The sequence below is a fragment of the Lycorma delicatula genome, chromosome 1 (assembly GCF_047948215.1).
Source record: "Lycorma delicatula isolate Av1 chromosome 1, ASM4794821v1, whole genome shotgun sequence".
In the NCBI taxonomy this organism is placed as follows: Eukaryota; Metazoa; Arthropoda; class Insecta; order Hemiptera; family Fulgoridae; genus Lycorma; species Lycorma delicatula.
This window is the reverse complement of record NC_134455.1, coordinates 258326909-258342865: the sequence shown is the minus strand read 5'-3', so window position 1 is coordinate 258342865 and position 15957 is coordinate 258326909. Positions and strand designations below refer to the sequence as shown.

The window sequence follows — 15957 nt, the reverse complement described above, 5'->3', positions numbered from 1 at the left end:
TATTTAATTATTCTGGAATTTCTATTTAATTTTATCTACATTAAATTTAACTACAGAATGACTGAAACAACAAGAACAACTTACACACTGAGGAAGCATATATGCCCAATCTTTAATAAATTGCAAAAAAAAAAAAACCTTTTAGTTTATTACTCCTCTGATATTGTCGGACAATATTCGCCTTAAGTTCAAGTTGATCAGCATTTCGTTTATTTATTTTTTGTTGCCAATCATTTAATCACTCTTTGGTTTGATATAATTCTTCTGATCTTAATTTGTGTGCACATTCTCTAGTTTTCAAATTTTTTCTTACTCTTTATATTCATCATCTTCTCTTAATCTTTTTATTCTTTCCTTAGCTTTAATATTTTCTTCCTCTTTATATTCATCTTCTTTTCGTTTTTTTGAAATATATTTTTTCATGTTATCTTTTTTTTTCCTGTACGATGTTTTTTTTTCATTTTTGATTATTCACCAAATAATCCAAAAATAAAAACCGAATATTTTACACCGTAACGTTGAAATTAACATTTGTAAGCAGTACACAGGAGTTCACTAAACGGAATATTTTAATTATTATTAACTTTTTATTTATAAGACACACCAAAAATCAGAAACTTTTGTTAATCAGCGACTCACGAAGATACGAATAATACTGATCTAGTAATATGAGTAATAAAGGGACTTTTACTCTATCCTAATCTTTCGTGTTAGATTGTTGATTTAATAATTATATTTGATGTTAATAAAAACTAATATTTCAGCAATTGTGAAACTGTCCACTTTATTAAAGAATTGGAGGATCGTATCTCACTTTCAAATCAAATAAGTTTAAATGAAGTGCAGCAAAAAATGTGTATATGAATTTACTAGGCATACAAGGAAGTCATGTAGTGTCCGTGTCCACATCACTTTTTTTTCCTTATGGTACCTCTTTAAGTGTAAACAACTCGTCGCTCTCCATTAAAAAAAAAAATATTTTTCAATAATTATTCAGACCGTACGTAAATATTAATCAAGGTTCACAAGTATTCTACATATATGATAAATATTGTTTATTTTTTATCATAAACGGTCAAAATCAGTTATTCATGACAATCTTTTTTTTGTTCTTTAATATGAAAGCTATGAAAAGTTGATGTTTAAAGTTAAATTTGTCAAATTAAATTTGACAATTTAGTAAATTTGTCAATTTACTTACGATTTATTTACTCATTAAAATTATCACGTATTTTTAATGGTATCATACATGTTTAAGTTAAACATATTTAAGTAGCATTTCTGCAAATGGAGCTCTTTACTGCTCTTGAGTTATGTAGCGATCTCTACGGGGATGACTGGCAATTAATTATTAGTGTAGAGAAACACTTTTTTCGTATTTTATCCCTTACTTTCGTGAAGTAATATTTGTTATATTACTTTTAAAAAAATCACTCCCAGTTTATTATCTTTTTTTAATTATCTAATATAAATCTCTAAGATCGGTATGATCGGTATCTCATATGTAAACGCTTAATATGTAATCCTTTCATCGACCATTTAAAAAAAAATCCATCACACGGTAACCGAAAGAAGTAGGTCACAAAATTATTGTTAAAATATAGGTTGTGTTTAAGCTCAAGGGTCCTCCATACGTGAGTTACATGTTTATTGCAAAAAGACTGTAACAGAAAATGGAACTCGTTATTTTAAATATTGCTTAACCAGTTAAGCAATAATTATAAAGCTTAGTCAAAAAAAGACGATTCAGTTTCTAGTACTCCTACATTATAATTATCTTATATTGTTGTAAACGTATATTGTAATTATCTTATATCGTATATTTGTACATAAAACAGAGTGGAGTAGGGGCCGTGTTTTATTTGCAGTTAAATTAGTGCGGTCGTGTTCAGTAATGTAAACAATCGTTCATTAGTGTATTTATTATTAGAAAAAGTTACATTTAAACAAATACATTCAAATAGACTGATTTTATAATAATCTTTATTATTTTTGAGTGGTATCTTTAAATGTAGCTACCAATTAATGTGACATTGCTTTAATGAATTAAAACTGACATTGGATTCAAACTCTCATCACATCATCAAAAGCTAAATATTTACTATTAATAACCGAAAAACAAACAGGCACGTAACAGTTATTAATAACGAACTGAATTTCGTGAGCTGTTTAAAAGTAAAAATCTTGCAAAACGGAAAGCAACATACCTTAATAAAAAAAAAAAACGGCACAGTTTAATGACATTCTAATTATTTAGTTCTGAATGATCTAAAAGCGGTGAAGCGTAAATTTTTTATTATTCTTTTTCCAAATTCGGATTTAACGATTTTCATAATAGGGTCGGGCGGGTCTGAGTCTTGCGAAAAATGGAAACCGAGCTAGAGGAATTAAGAGTGTAGATAAATAAATAATTTATTCTGATCGGTACATAATTGTGCATTACTATACGTACATCACTTCAGGTAACCATGCTACTTCACGGTTAAGGAAAACTTCTCTCCAGCGTTTCCCACGGATCGAGGGAAACCGTGGTAAAATCTTCACAGCAGCGTCATTGTTAATTTATATTAATAATAATAATTATATGGAAATACAGTGAAGAAAATATGTAAAGATACTGATGCTATACGTAAACAAACATCAGCCTAGAATACTCGTACAATTTTGGAGACGGTAATGGAAGTTATTTGATCACGTATTATAATTGTAGAAACTGTAAGAGATATTTTAATTACAATGAATTTATGGGAAGATCTTTTAAACTGGGCGATAAGTTAATTAAAAAAAATAATAGGGAGAATAATGAGCTCTTTTGGTCCGCCGAGATATTCTTTTGAATTATATGAAACGAATTCTGTCGTCTGGTTTGACAAAGGAGGATATAGTTATGTTTTAGAAATAATTTTCCTTTTTTATAAAATGAACCGTATTCAAAAAAAAAAGTGCATGAATAAGATACAATTCTTTATTGCCTATATATAGGTCTACTAGTTAATATTTATTGGCGCAAAACAATGATAGCAGCCCATTTTGCATCTTCAAATTTCACGTACAAAAGTTTACAAAGACTTTTAGGGTTAGATGCGTAGGATTAGACCTACTCCTCCGTACATACTAAGGCTCCTCTCCCACTCATCTTTCCTTCTACTTTACACCGCATTTTATTTTTCCATTCGGCAAATCTTATTCACTGGTTCATCATCGGTTACTTTAATTAGCTAAATATTACATACTATTCGGTCAGGGCTCGCTCTTCCCAGGGGCCTCTGACCCCTAACATACCCTGTGTTTATTGAAATCATGCTCGTGAGAATAATAATGCCTGCTCAAAAAAAAAAATAACGCCTGCTCAATTTATGAAAAATATCAGTGAATTGTAATTTCTTCAGAGCAATAGTCTGATCAGTACAGGACTTTGAGTGAAGAAAGCGAGTTTCAAAATAGTTGGCCTACATCTTGAAAATGGTAGTTGTAGCTGGTTACCCTCCTTCGTACGGGTAAAAATGTATTTTACCCGCAGTTTTTAGTGTTACCCGACAATCATCACTAGTAGGTAACCGTACGTTTTTTACTTCCTTGTACGAAGTAAAGGAAGTATTGTGATCACGAACAATTTCGGTTTTCAGATTTCAATGGAAATATCCATTTTGACTAGTTTGGGAGTGACGTCTGTACGTATCTACGTATCTCGCACAACTCAAAAATGAGTAGCCGTAAGATGTTGAAATTTGGATTTAGGACTGTTATAACTTCTAGTTGTGCACATCCCCTTTTTATTGCAATCGACTGAACCAAAAGTATCCAAAAAAGCCCAAAATAAAAAAAAAAATTGGATTTTGAACTTTTTCTTAACTGCAGTGACAAGCCCTTATTGAAAGCTTTTCAAGGATATATCATAAGCGGTACTTATTTTCATTGGTTCCAGAGTTATAGCCAAATAAAATTTTAATTAATGAATTATTTGGATTTTACACAGGGAAGGTACATCGGTTCGAATCAAACTTCATTTCCATTTTTTTTAAATTTAAATGTATTAATTTATTAATAATTAACTCTGATTTAAAAAAAAAATGCGATAAATAATATTCAGTAATAACAATAAAAATAAAAAATAAATATGAAAAAATATCAAAATTTATTAATGAAATAAAATTTTACGTACTTTTAAAAATGTACATATGTAATTTAATAGGTGTACAAGGAAGAATTGGTGTCCACATCAGATTTTTTTAACTTTTTTTTTAATAAATATATTGATTTGTTAATAATTACTAACCTCTGATTGTAAAAAAAATTTACGATAAACAATAATTCAATAATAACAATAAAAAAAAATTATGAAAAAATATCAGAAGTTATTAATGAAATAAAATTTTATGTACGAGTACTTTTAATTTTGAAAAAGTGGGTAAATGTAATTTAATATGTGTACAAGGAAGCCATGTGATATTGTCCACATCAGATTTTATGTTCTTTAGTTAATTAACCGGACGGAGTAGGTGCAGCCAGTCGAATCGCACATAGAGTAAAATTGGCAGTGGCTGTGTTGGTCGAGCCGCCGCGTCGTACACTGTTGCACCCCTTAAAAAATCGAAATTAAAAAAAACCCGAAAATGGTTTATAGATATTTATTCGAATAATATTTGCAAGTTCAAATCGAGTGAATATCTGGAAAATGGGGGAAATTTGCAATCATTGTTCAAATATTTTACCTTCATTCAATCCTTTCAAGGACGAATTTCTAAAAATCTAGATTCTGTTATTTAGATATTCACATGAAGATTACAAACATCAAAAATCAAGTTGATACCTTCATTTGTTAGCGAGAAATTAAGAAAAAAATAGTAAAATTCAATGTTACTCCATTTTAACTCTTTAAACTCGAAATTTCAGAAACTCCTTTCTTAGTGAGCACTTACACCTTAAGAAGAACGTGTATGCAAATTTTTCTCAATTTATCCTCACTAGTTTCTGCTGGGCGTTGATTATGAATTGGTCAGGACATGTTGTTTATAGGTAAAGATATTATTTTTAGATTCTTAATTGATTTTTTTTTTGTATGTCTATACTCATAATGTTTTAAAAAAATTAAAACAAATATACACCTGAAATGTGTAATATCATGTTAAAAAGTGCAATAAATTAAATTTGATGCACTTCAAATTACACTTTTTAAATAAAGTACAATAAAATTAAATTTTATTGCACTTTTTGGAAAATAAATTTTTAATGTTTACTTTTAATTACTGTTTACACCACCAAGCTTTATCTTTTCAGATTAGTTCAGATGGAGCTTAATAACTAGCTTCTTAATGAAGATAAACACTTCGAGGACACAAAACTGTTCCGTTAACTTAAAGATTTGATTTAATAACTGAGTTTCTCCTTAAAGAACAAAAATATCTACCACTTTTAAACTATATTTTTATCTACCACGATTGCAAGCCCGTGTGAAGCTCAGAAACAAATTACTAAAGATGTAGCCTAACAACTGCATAACTAACCTTTTCTCATTGTTTTCTTTTATTTTTTTTTTGTTCCCGTGGTTTTTCAATTATTACTCGTACTTTTTTTATGAAAGATTTATATGATCAGAAACGTTAAATCTTTTTTAAAGCTAGTATTTTGTTTTTGTTTGATATTCAAAATGTTATTGCGTGCAGAATAGTATTAGTTAAAAAGAGTATTCTTTTTAATTAACAGTATGCGCTAGTAATTAGATAAGAGATGGCTAATCATTAATTTTCTAGCAAAATTCTTAATCATCAGACAAAGTATTTAATTATTATTTTATTTAAAATTGTCGATTTAGCCATGTCATAAGAATGATTTTATTTAATTACTGTTCATATTTTTTTATTTCTCCTTTCTTTTTGCTATTTATCCGCCGGTAACTACCTTTCAGATAATACTTCAGAGGACGAATGAGGATGGTATGTATGAGTGTAAATGAAGTGTAGTCTTGTACAGTTCTCAGTTCGACCATTCCTGAGATGTGTGGTTAATTGAACCCAACCACCAAAGATCGCCGGTATCCACGATCTAGAATTTAAATCCGTGTAAAAATAACTGACTTTACTAGGACTTGAACGCTAGAACTCTCGAGTTCTAAATCAGCTGATTTGGGAAGACGCGTTCATCACTAGACCAACCCGGTGGGTTAACATTTTTTTATTTAACTTACCAAAACCAACACTTAACTTTTTAATTAAATGAAAAACAATTCCTGTGGCTGAATAGTTTTTTATTAATTCCTTTTTTTTTGGAAATGGTCTACAACTGGAACTTATTATTCCAAGTAAACCCAAATTGGGCTAGGACAGTGACACACTTATTAGTTATTATGATGCACTTTTAAAATTCTTTTGCCCGTTTTATTTCGGCGTAAAATAGAGTTAGTTTAAAAAGTAGTTAATTGAAGGGCACTTTTCTTTAGTTTTTCTCCAGTTACTGAAAAATTAAGAAATCGTGATCTCCTTCAATTTTTCTGAAGCGAGCTGTTATGTTTCAAATTCATTTGGAAAGGCAGAGAGCATCAAGTATTGCAAAATATTTCTACCTTCTTCTATCCGAGAAAGGTATCGGAGATACCTTTCTCGGTCTTGAATCTGGCAATATTTTTTTTCTGTTAGTGTCAATCCGTGGGATATAAATTCCTAAATAAAAATTTGGCTTGCACGATCTTGTAATAGCGTTCAACATAAAAATACTCATAAGATTTTACTTGGATAAAACAGTTTGCTTATCAAAACTTTACTTCTAGTAAGGCTTTTGTTCTTCACCAAATTCATTTTTTAAATTTATTTTGGGAAAAACTAATAAATTTTTAAGTTTTTTGAGTCGAATGCAAATGGCTTATGCCGTTGCTCTGTTTGAAAGGCAACGCTAATGGATTTATCGTGAGATATTATGTAAACAGAACATTTGATAATATGAAGTTGTCACACACTTGTAGCCAGATAGCCAGACAAATAGAATACAGTTTCTAATTGAAGACCAGAAGAACAATTCATTTGTTTTACTTTCTATAAAGGATTATAAAAAATTTCGACCATAATTTGTAAAATTAGTGTTTTTGTTGCAAATTAGTGTTTTTGCAACATTAGTGTTGTTATTAGTGTTTTTGTTGTGATGGAAGTCGTAATTTTGTAAATAAGGAATAATTCAGATTTTCTGATTGTAAGAAAAAGTGTGTGTATTATAATAATTAATAGTGTCGGCGAATGGAAATGAACCGTCAAGGCAGCTCAATAAAGATAATATACGCGAATGAATTGTTGCCGGGAATTGTAGAGTGGATGCTAGCAGAATCGTTAAGATTAAGAGTTAAGGTTCTATGGTTCAGTTACTTTTATACGGACTTGAATACTAGATCGTGGATACAGGTGTTCTTTGGTGGTTGGGTTTCAATTAACAACACATCTCAGGAGTGGTCGACCTGAGACTGCACAAGACCACACTACATTCCATTCATACATATCATTCTCATTCATCGTCTGAAGTTATATCTGACGGTGGTTTCGGAGGCTAAAACAGAAAAAGAGAATCGTTAAGAAACAACGCGTGTTTCGCGTTAAGTGTTCCTATTAATGTGGCGTGGTCGAAAATGGATCGTTAAGAAAGGACCTAAGTAGCTTTGTGTTACCATGTTAAAAAATGACGTTCCAAAACCAAAACCTTAAATACATTATCTGCAATTACTTGCGTGGGCAAACGCAAGTAACAAGAAAATATGTGAATTTTGAAGAAGTAGAGTCGACCTTAAACCCATCTCGATGAAAGTAAGAGGCTTTTGTTAGCTATTTAGGAAGTGATAGCTTAAATGGTTCCTGTCAGGAGGGGTTTAGATCTGTGTTTCAAATTCCATACTTGAATATAAGTAAATGGGAGAAAGTGGATTTAAAAAAACGGCTTATTAAAAATGCAACAATACAGAACACGACAGTGTATCTTAATCAATAAGACACTTTTTTACAATATAAGACAACCTGTTACAGTCAAATGAGAAAATCAATAAAATCCTATAAACTTGCTCCAGCTCTACTGTTATACTACCTGAGAAGGCGGGGGAACCATTAAAAGAATGCGTTTACTGTAACAGTGTCCGAGTACATTACCTAAATCGTTAATGTATGAAAAAATTCCCAGCATTCATGATAGTATTGTAGATCCGGGACTATAACTATAGAAGTACTCGCAAAAAATAAAAAATTATTGAGCAGTTGGGAGTAACAATATTTTTTATAACATAATATTGACGTCAAAAAAAAAATTCATAAAAATAAGTTTGCCGAAGTGGCTGAAATATACGGTAGAAGGTGCTTCGTTTATCTTCATATCATGGCAATTTAAGCGCGTTGTCTGATAAAGAGTCACATGGTTTCAAAGCAAAACGTTTAAATTAAAAAAAAAATCCTAGAACATTGATCAGATAGGATGAAACCCTTAGCATAGCCCTGTAACATTTCTTGAATACGGGACATTGCGAGAGTCAACCGTTGACCTGTAGAGCCCTTTTTATTAGCTCTCTCACTCTCTGTTGATATATCCCCACTACTGTAACTCCTTTCCACCAACTCCGATTAATCTACGTCACTGCAGATTTTTTATTTTATAAAATTTGAAACGACTGCGTTTTTCTTGATATTTACATAAATTTTTTTCCCGATTAATCACGAAATAACATGCGTGTTAATGAGGCAACATGACGTTTTTATAAACCTTTAGAAGGTTATCAAAATAACTCTTCTGGAAAGATTTGTTTTCGTAATTTTTTAATAAAATCAATATATTTAAATAAATTACAAGAATTAAATTTTAGAGATAAATTCGAAATAGAAATCTTAATGAAAATTGCATCTGCTTAACTTCTACATCTTAACTCGGTAAGTAATTACTTTTTTGAGGGTTTTTAAATAATTAAGGGGTTTTAAAAACTAAAAAAAAAATTATACTTCAAAACTTGTAGTGGTCGTTAAATGTTAGTTAAGCAGTTCCTTCTAGACCATAAGGCAAGAGTAGCTAAGCTTTATCACGGTTTTATTACCGATTATTCTCAATAAATTCAAAAAATGTGTAAATTTTTAAAAATAAGTACATTTCGTAAGTCCATTCAAAGCAATACTTTTTATCTGTTTTATTCTCTTATTGTCATTTTATTAAACCTATATGTAAACTAGAATACAGACATGAAGGCGGCTTTAAAAGAGAATATTTAAAATCGTATTTTATAGATGTTATTGTAGCAATCTAAATCAAATTTTGAAATTAAAAATAAATTTATAAACTGAGTATTTTAATAAATAAATCTCTTTTGTGTACATTAGGCATTAGGAGTGGTATTATACTTTTTTTTTCATGAATTGTGAGTGAATTTACTTTCAGAGAACCGAATTTTTTTGTTTTAAAAATCAGTAAAATTCTAGTTTTTGAAAAGGCAGACTTAGAAACACACTTCTGATAGTTAAATAGTAGCAACATTTAAAGAATTAAATTTCACTATTGTTTTATATTAATCCACCGGATTAATATATTGGAAAAATTGTCGAAAATCAGCTGTTTTGACAGCTGATTTTCGAAATCGAAGTCTGAAGTTCAAATCCTACTGCAGGTAAGTCACTTTTATACGCATATGAATGTTAGACAGGGAATTCTGGTGTAATTTGATGTTCGAGATTCAATTTACCACATTTTTCAGGAATAGTCGGCTAGAATCTGTAAAAGACTGTAACTCATTTATATATGTCTCACATATCATATTCATCTCATCGGGCAGTGGGAATGCTTATTGTTTACAAGTTAAACGGATTGCTACGTACACATTAGGAGTAATCTAGAAATTAAAATTTGGTATTAATTATGATCATCGATTGACCTTATTATTGTTATTTCAAGATAATTCGACCGTTGCACTTTATTAATAGGTTGCGTCGAAATTCTCTTTTGAATGGTTAAAAAAAATCCTAATTTCACAATTATTTCGTACAGATCGGCAGATTTTGTTATCGTTTTATAATTTTTACTAAACAATTATAGTCAGGCCTCCCTTAACCGAGCGTCTCTCAACCGAAATCTCTCTTAACCGAGATGACCGGTCGCCGTGGTCGAGTAGCGTTTCGACCTTTCATCCGGCGGTTGCGGGTTGGAATCCCACTCAGGCACGGCATCGTTTTACTATGCTACAAATCATTCATTAAATCCATAATTAGTCTCAGACACAAAAAGTCTGAAGTACAGTAAAACTAAAAAAAAATTAACCGAGATGCCGTTTTATGCTCTTTTTCAGTCAGAAAATCTGCGGCGGGAACAAACATGTAACGCAGATAAGACAGGATTAAATTTTAGAATGCTGCCATTGAAAACACTAACATCAAGGGAAGAAGCTTCTGGACCCGGCTTTAAAATTTAAGAGCGAATAACTATTCTTGCCTGCAGCAACGCTATTGATGACGATAAAGTACCTCTTCTTGTGATCGGCAAAGCTGCTAAATTTAAGGCATTGAAAGATTTAAAATTTAATTCATTGCTTGGTAATTACACTAACCGACAATTGGCGTGGAGGAGTGCAGACATTTTTGAGAATCGGTTTAATCACCGTTTCGTCCCGCACGTGAAAAACTATCAACAAATAAAGAAATTAGCGGAAAAAGCAGTTCTGTCGTGGGACAGTGCATCTTGCCATCCATCTTAAGATGTTCTAATTTCGAGGAACATTAAGGAAATTTTTTTCCACCAAATGTGACCCCCCCTTTTGTTAACCTATCAGGGTGTATAGCAGTAATAAAAAATATTATAAACGAAAGATGTTTTCTCATAAAACATGCAATTTGCATTTCTCACAAAAGTGCTCCAATATTTAGAACAACGAAACGATATTCCTTTCCTTGACTTAACGGTAGTACGAAACTGGCGACATCGCGATGCCATGCACCGCGATATTCAGTTTAAACAAAAGAAGGTGACAGACTTTTTTGTTAAGAAATCAATGTAAATTTATGCGAGTCGATGCGAGAGTGACTATTGATTTTATTATAATAATACAGTAAAATAAAATAATAAATAATAATAATGTTTGTCTGCTACCAATTCGATAATAATACGGTTTGTGTCCGAATTCAAGAACGAAACTTACGGTTAACCGCGGATTCCGTTATCCGAGCCGGCAACACATCCAATTACCTCGGTTAAGAGAGACCCTACCGTATATTTTTGTGTCGTTTTTATTTTTTAACGTCTCTGTTGTTTAGACTGTTTTAATTTTTTTATGATTTTGGGAATAGATTTTTTACTGTGTAAATCGAACTTAGATGGAAAATTATCTGTGAACCAAACCGCTGAATGTTCTACGATTTTTTAACTTTATGAGCTTTATTTATTAAATATTTTCTTTTTTGGTTGCACACCTCTGTAAATTTTTCACAATGTTACGAGGTCTTTAGAAGAAGACTTATTGCAAGAGCAACGTTTTATTTTTACACTATTGTTACTGAATATCATTACAGAGCCATTATTGGAAGTCAGTTTCTGGAGGTTATGGAGATACAGCGGAATTTTCCCTGAGGTCAGATTTAGTAATACACTATTTAGACATGATAGGGATGGTGTTGTTATATTAGGTAAATTGAGAGCAGGAGGAGTTTTGATAGCTGTGTATCACACTCTAAAACCTTATCACGTTTTTGTTTACGAATCGTACAAAAAGTACTTGCATTAGTGGTGTCCAGATGCTAAACATTTTTTCTAGTTACGGGCAGCATATTTCATCCTACTTCTAGCTTTAATTATCGCTGTAACGTTTACGATAAATTTGAGTTGCTGCTTTTAAAGAATGACGTCAAATCAATATTTCTTGTTGATTTTATTTACCACTTTTATTTACCACCTGGCTCAAGTAAACACCGTAAATAACTCTTCTAATTTCAGATTTTTTCAATGTTTTACAAATTTTTTAAAGTCTTTGATAATATTCATGATACCTACGGTAGATTTTTATATTTGATTAAAACAAACATTAATAATTTCTATGCAACAGATGATTTGCCTCCTACTAAAGAAAAACGATAAACGGAAGACAAAAACCTTTTGTTTCTTGACTCTTTTTCTTTTCCTGTTTAGCCTCCGGTAACTACCGTTCAGATAATACTTCAGAGGATGAATGAGGATGATATGTATGAGTGTAAATGAAGTGTAGTCTTGTACAGTCTCAGTTCGACCATTTCTGAGATGTGTGGTTAATTGAAACCCAACCACCAAAGAACACCGGTATCCACGATCTAGTATTCAAGTTCGTGTAAAAATAACGGGCTTTACTAGGACTTGAACGCTGGAACCCTCGACTTCCAAATCAGCTGATTTGGGAAGACGCGTTCACCACTAGACCAACCCGGTGGCTCTTTGTTTCTTGACTGGCAGTCGTCAGAGCTTGATAGTCGTCTGAAATAAGCTGTCATTTGCCGATTACACTTAGGGTACAGCAGATTATTACTTTGTCTTTATTAAAAGGACATGATTGGTCGATCGTAAAAAAATACCTTCCTACCTTTCTTTGTTATTATTGATGCCAACAACAATTTTTGAACCACTTTTACATAAATACACATTTCAATAATTTAAACAAGAAATTGACTATCTTTTAATACGAGTCATAAGTCATTTTACAGTTTCAAGTTTGTTCTTTTAGTTTCTCAAACATAGTTGCTCTTATAGCTTACGCTGTATCGACCCACACCAAAAAACAGTTCACAGGCGTGATCTGGTGATCTCGGTGGCATTTCTGTGGAACTTCGTCATTCGTTCACTTTACCGTCAAAGAACGTTTTAACTTATCGACATACTGCGGTATCATGGTAGCGCTGTCATGCTGGAAATACTATCTTCAAAATTATGAAAATTCATTGTGGCAGTGGAAAAGCGTACGGAGAAACTCTGAAACACTGTTCACAGATATTTTTCTTCTGTTACTGTACCTTAAAAAGCCACGAGCCGAGCCATTCCTTGACAGGATATTCCTTATCAAAATATTCAGTTCAACTGAGTCTTGAGGTAAATTTTAGGTAGGTTATTTGTTTGCCGGCCTCCGTGGCGCGAGTGGTAGCGTCTCGGCTTTTCACCCGGAGGTCCTGGGTTCGAATCCCGGTCAGGCATGGCATTTTTCACTCACACTACAAAACACTCATCTCATCCTCTGCGGTTACGTAAGGTTACATAAAAAAAAGGTTACATAAGTAAGGATTGGTCTGTTAACGTAATCGGATAATTTCGAGTATACGAAATATATTTAAATTAGAATAGGTTAAAATCAATTTCGAAAACTCAGGCATGTAACATTAACATTTTTCCTGGTGTAGAATCCTTTAAACTGACGTCTTACGTAAAAACTGAAAACAATTTTTCTTTCAACAACTTTCTTGTCGACTTTTTCTGATTCTGAATAATTATCAATAAAAATTTAATTTGTTTTTTCTTCACTCGTTTTAGACTTATATGTTTTTTATTTTTTATAATTACAACTTCGGACATAATTTTGCCCTTATTTTAACAACTAAGATGAGATAAACGAAATGGTGATAAAATGCTCCGGCTTATGGAGAATCAAACGCGAAACCAGTTGGTCTAGAAGCTATATCCTTTACTCTACTATAATGGACAGCTATTGTAGCTTAGAACGGCCTTGAGCAGTCCATAATAGGACAAATGTTTTTACGCTAATCAGTATAATGAACCGATGGATGGTACGATATAGGGGGCAACATGAAGCAAGATGTAAGGAAACTGTATTTTAAACTTTAGTTTGCTGTGCCCTAAGCGTAACTGGCAAATGACAGCTTAATTCAGACGACTATCAAACTCTGATGACTGCTCCAGAAAAAAATTTTTATTTATTTTATTTTATTTTTATTGTGTTCTATTGTATTTTCTATTTTTGTTTTTATTGTGTTTTCACTATGAGAAAAGATAATCAATTTTCAGTATTTAAAATTATTATTATCAGTAAATAAAATTTTATAACTTCGAATTAGGTACTGTAATTTCACTTTCAGGTAAGTTATTTAGGCGTTATTGTTCTAGAAGTTAAGTAAATTCTTGACTCATTTACTTTTGAAACATCAAACGATGTCAATGATTTTTCATTTACATTTCTGAATAATCACAATCTCGAAGAATGTAATCGCATCTTTGTCTTGAAAGAAAATTCTTCCGTTGGTAGCGGACCTCTTTTTTAATATCTCTTTCTTGCTTTCACTTTACTCTTGAAATCAGTTGGATCCTAATAAAACCAGAGTTTCTAATATTTTACTCCTTCATGCGTCAGCACGTACGTTAAATGTCATGCAAACCTTGTCACCTGATTATTTGCCTCCCAGCCTTATTTATGCAGTTCTCCACATCATAGAGAAGGTGTTTTTTTTTCTATTCAAAAATTTAAAAATAAGTTTCGATTTAAAAGTTAATAGTGGTAAGTTTAGTTTTGTATAAGAAGAGATTGCATTTTAAACAATTTTGTAACGGCAAAACATTAAACTAAATATAAAGAAAGTAAAACAATGAAATATATGTAGCACTGAATTTGGATATCATATGTTTTCCATTTCATTTTACAACGACATCGATTAGATTTTCTGTGTTAATATTAAAATTTTAGTTTTGTTATACGTAAATGTCATACGAGTTGAATCTACTCTTCATTCAACCTTGCAATGGAAGGACAATAATATGGCAGCTAAAAGATTATATGTCATAGTTTTTCCTATGGAAACATGTGAAAAATTCGAAGGTAAAAACAAAAATCTATTAGTAGAAGTAAAGTGTGTTTTTTACAGTCTTTTCGAAGAAAAGTACGGTATTACTTTCGGTCATATGATGGGAATGGGGGGTTAAAATGAATTTTCTTTACGGTTTGAGGTACGGGGAGACAAAAATACCATTCACTTAAATTGGGGTTTCCTTATATATAAGGAAACATGAATAAAATATTTGTGGCTCAAAAATCTCCATAATTATTACATCAATTTCACTGAAATTTAGATATGTATGGGAAAATTTGATAAAGAGTGGTTGAGTCGTTCCTGAGTTACGCTTAATTTAAAGTAAAAAAAAAAATTGACTGGGCAAGTTAGAAGCGTGTTTCGTTATAATATTACAAGTTGGGACGTTGACGTTTCTTTATCTGCGGTATCTATTGTTAGGAATATTAAACCAAATAAAAAAATAAAATAAAAGTATTAATACCGAATTAAATGAATGAAAAGTCTCTTTCTAACGCAGAACTGCGCAAGATTTTTTTCTTATAGCTGCTGTTTTTACCAATGCCGTTAGTTATATTAAATAAACTTCGATTAACTGAGTTCAATCATAGTCCTGGTTAGTGCAAATTAAATATCAATCAGAAACGTGGAAAGTTATTTTAGATGTGAACTGCAGTCCTCCTCGTTAACGCGCGAGTCTGGTATACAGTTTACGTTATTATTCTTTCTACAAACTTTTATTTAACCGAGTTCAGATAGAATTTGGTCATCAATTTTAGTTAATTTTGTTGTTTTTAGTTTGTGATATTATTGTAGAAGATAAAATCAAAAACTATAAATAATTTTTAACGGGAAAAAACAAATTATAATATACATACTAATATGTTTAAATAAATATTAGGAAGTACTAGTAAATATTTGCTCTTATAGCAAAATATTACTCGAAGTGACAGATAAAACTAAATTTTTACTAACATAGATTTAGAACTGAATTTGAACTTAGATTTTTATGTGTTTCTATTCCAAGAATATGAACAGATTTTATTCTCTAAAACAATCGAAGATGTTCTCATTATTCTCGGAAAATCAATATTTCAACTTTTCTATCTTCATGCGCACTAGATACACACAATAGGTACACCTACCCACAGTATTTTTTTGAATTAAAATAAAACTAATAATTTATGAAAAAAAACTATTTTTTTTAAATAAT

At 31.2% G+C, this 15957-nt stretch overlaps 1 protein-coding gene across 4 annotated transcripts in view; it reads left to right on the top strand.

Annotated features, from left to right (window-relative positions):
* Positions 1-15957, top strand: part of LOC142330750 (putative sodium/potassium/calcium exchanger CG1090) — a 111487-nt gene that overhangs the window by 33584 nt on the left and 61946 nt on the right. For 2 of the 4 annotated variants that reach the window (XM_075376204.1, XM_075376198.1), the window contains exon 1: positions 8726-8885. The exons of the other annotated variants lie outside the window; for them this stretch is intronic. The gene's annotated coding sequence lies outside the window, so the exon portion shown is untranslated. Of the gene's footprint in view, positions 1-8725; positions 8886-15957 lie in introns of those variants that run through there. 4 annotated transcript variants of the gene reach the window in all.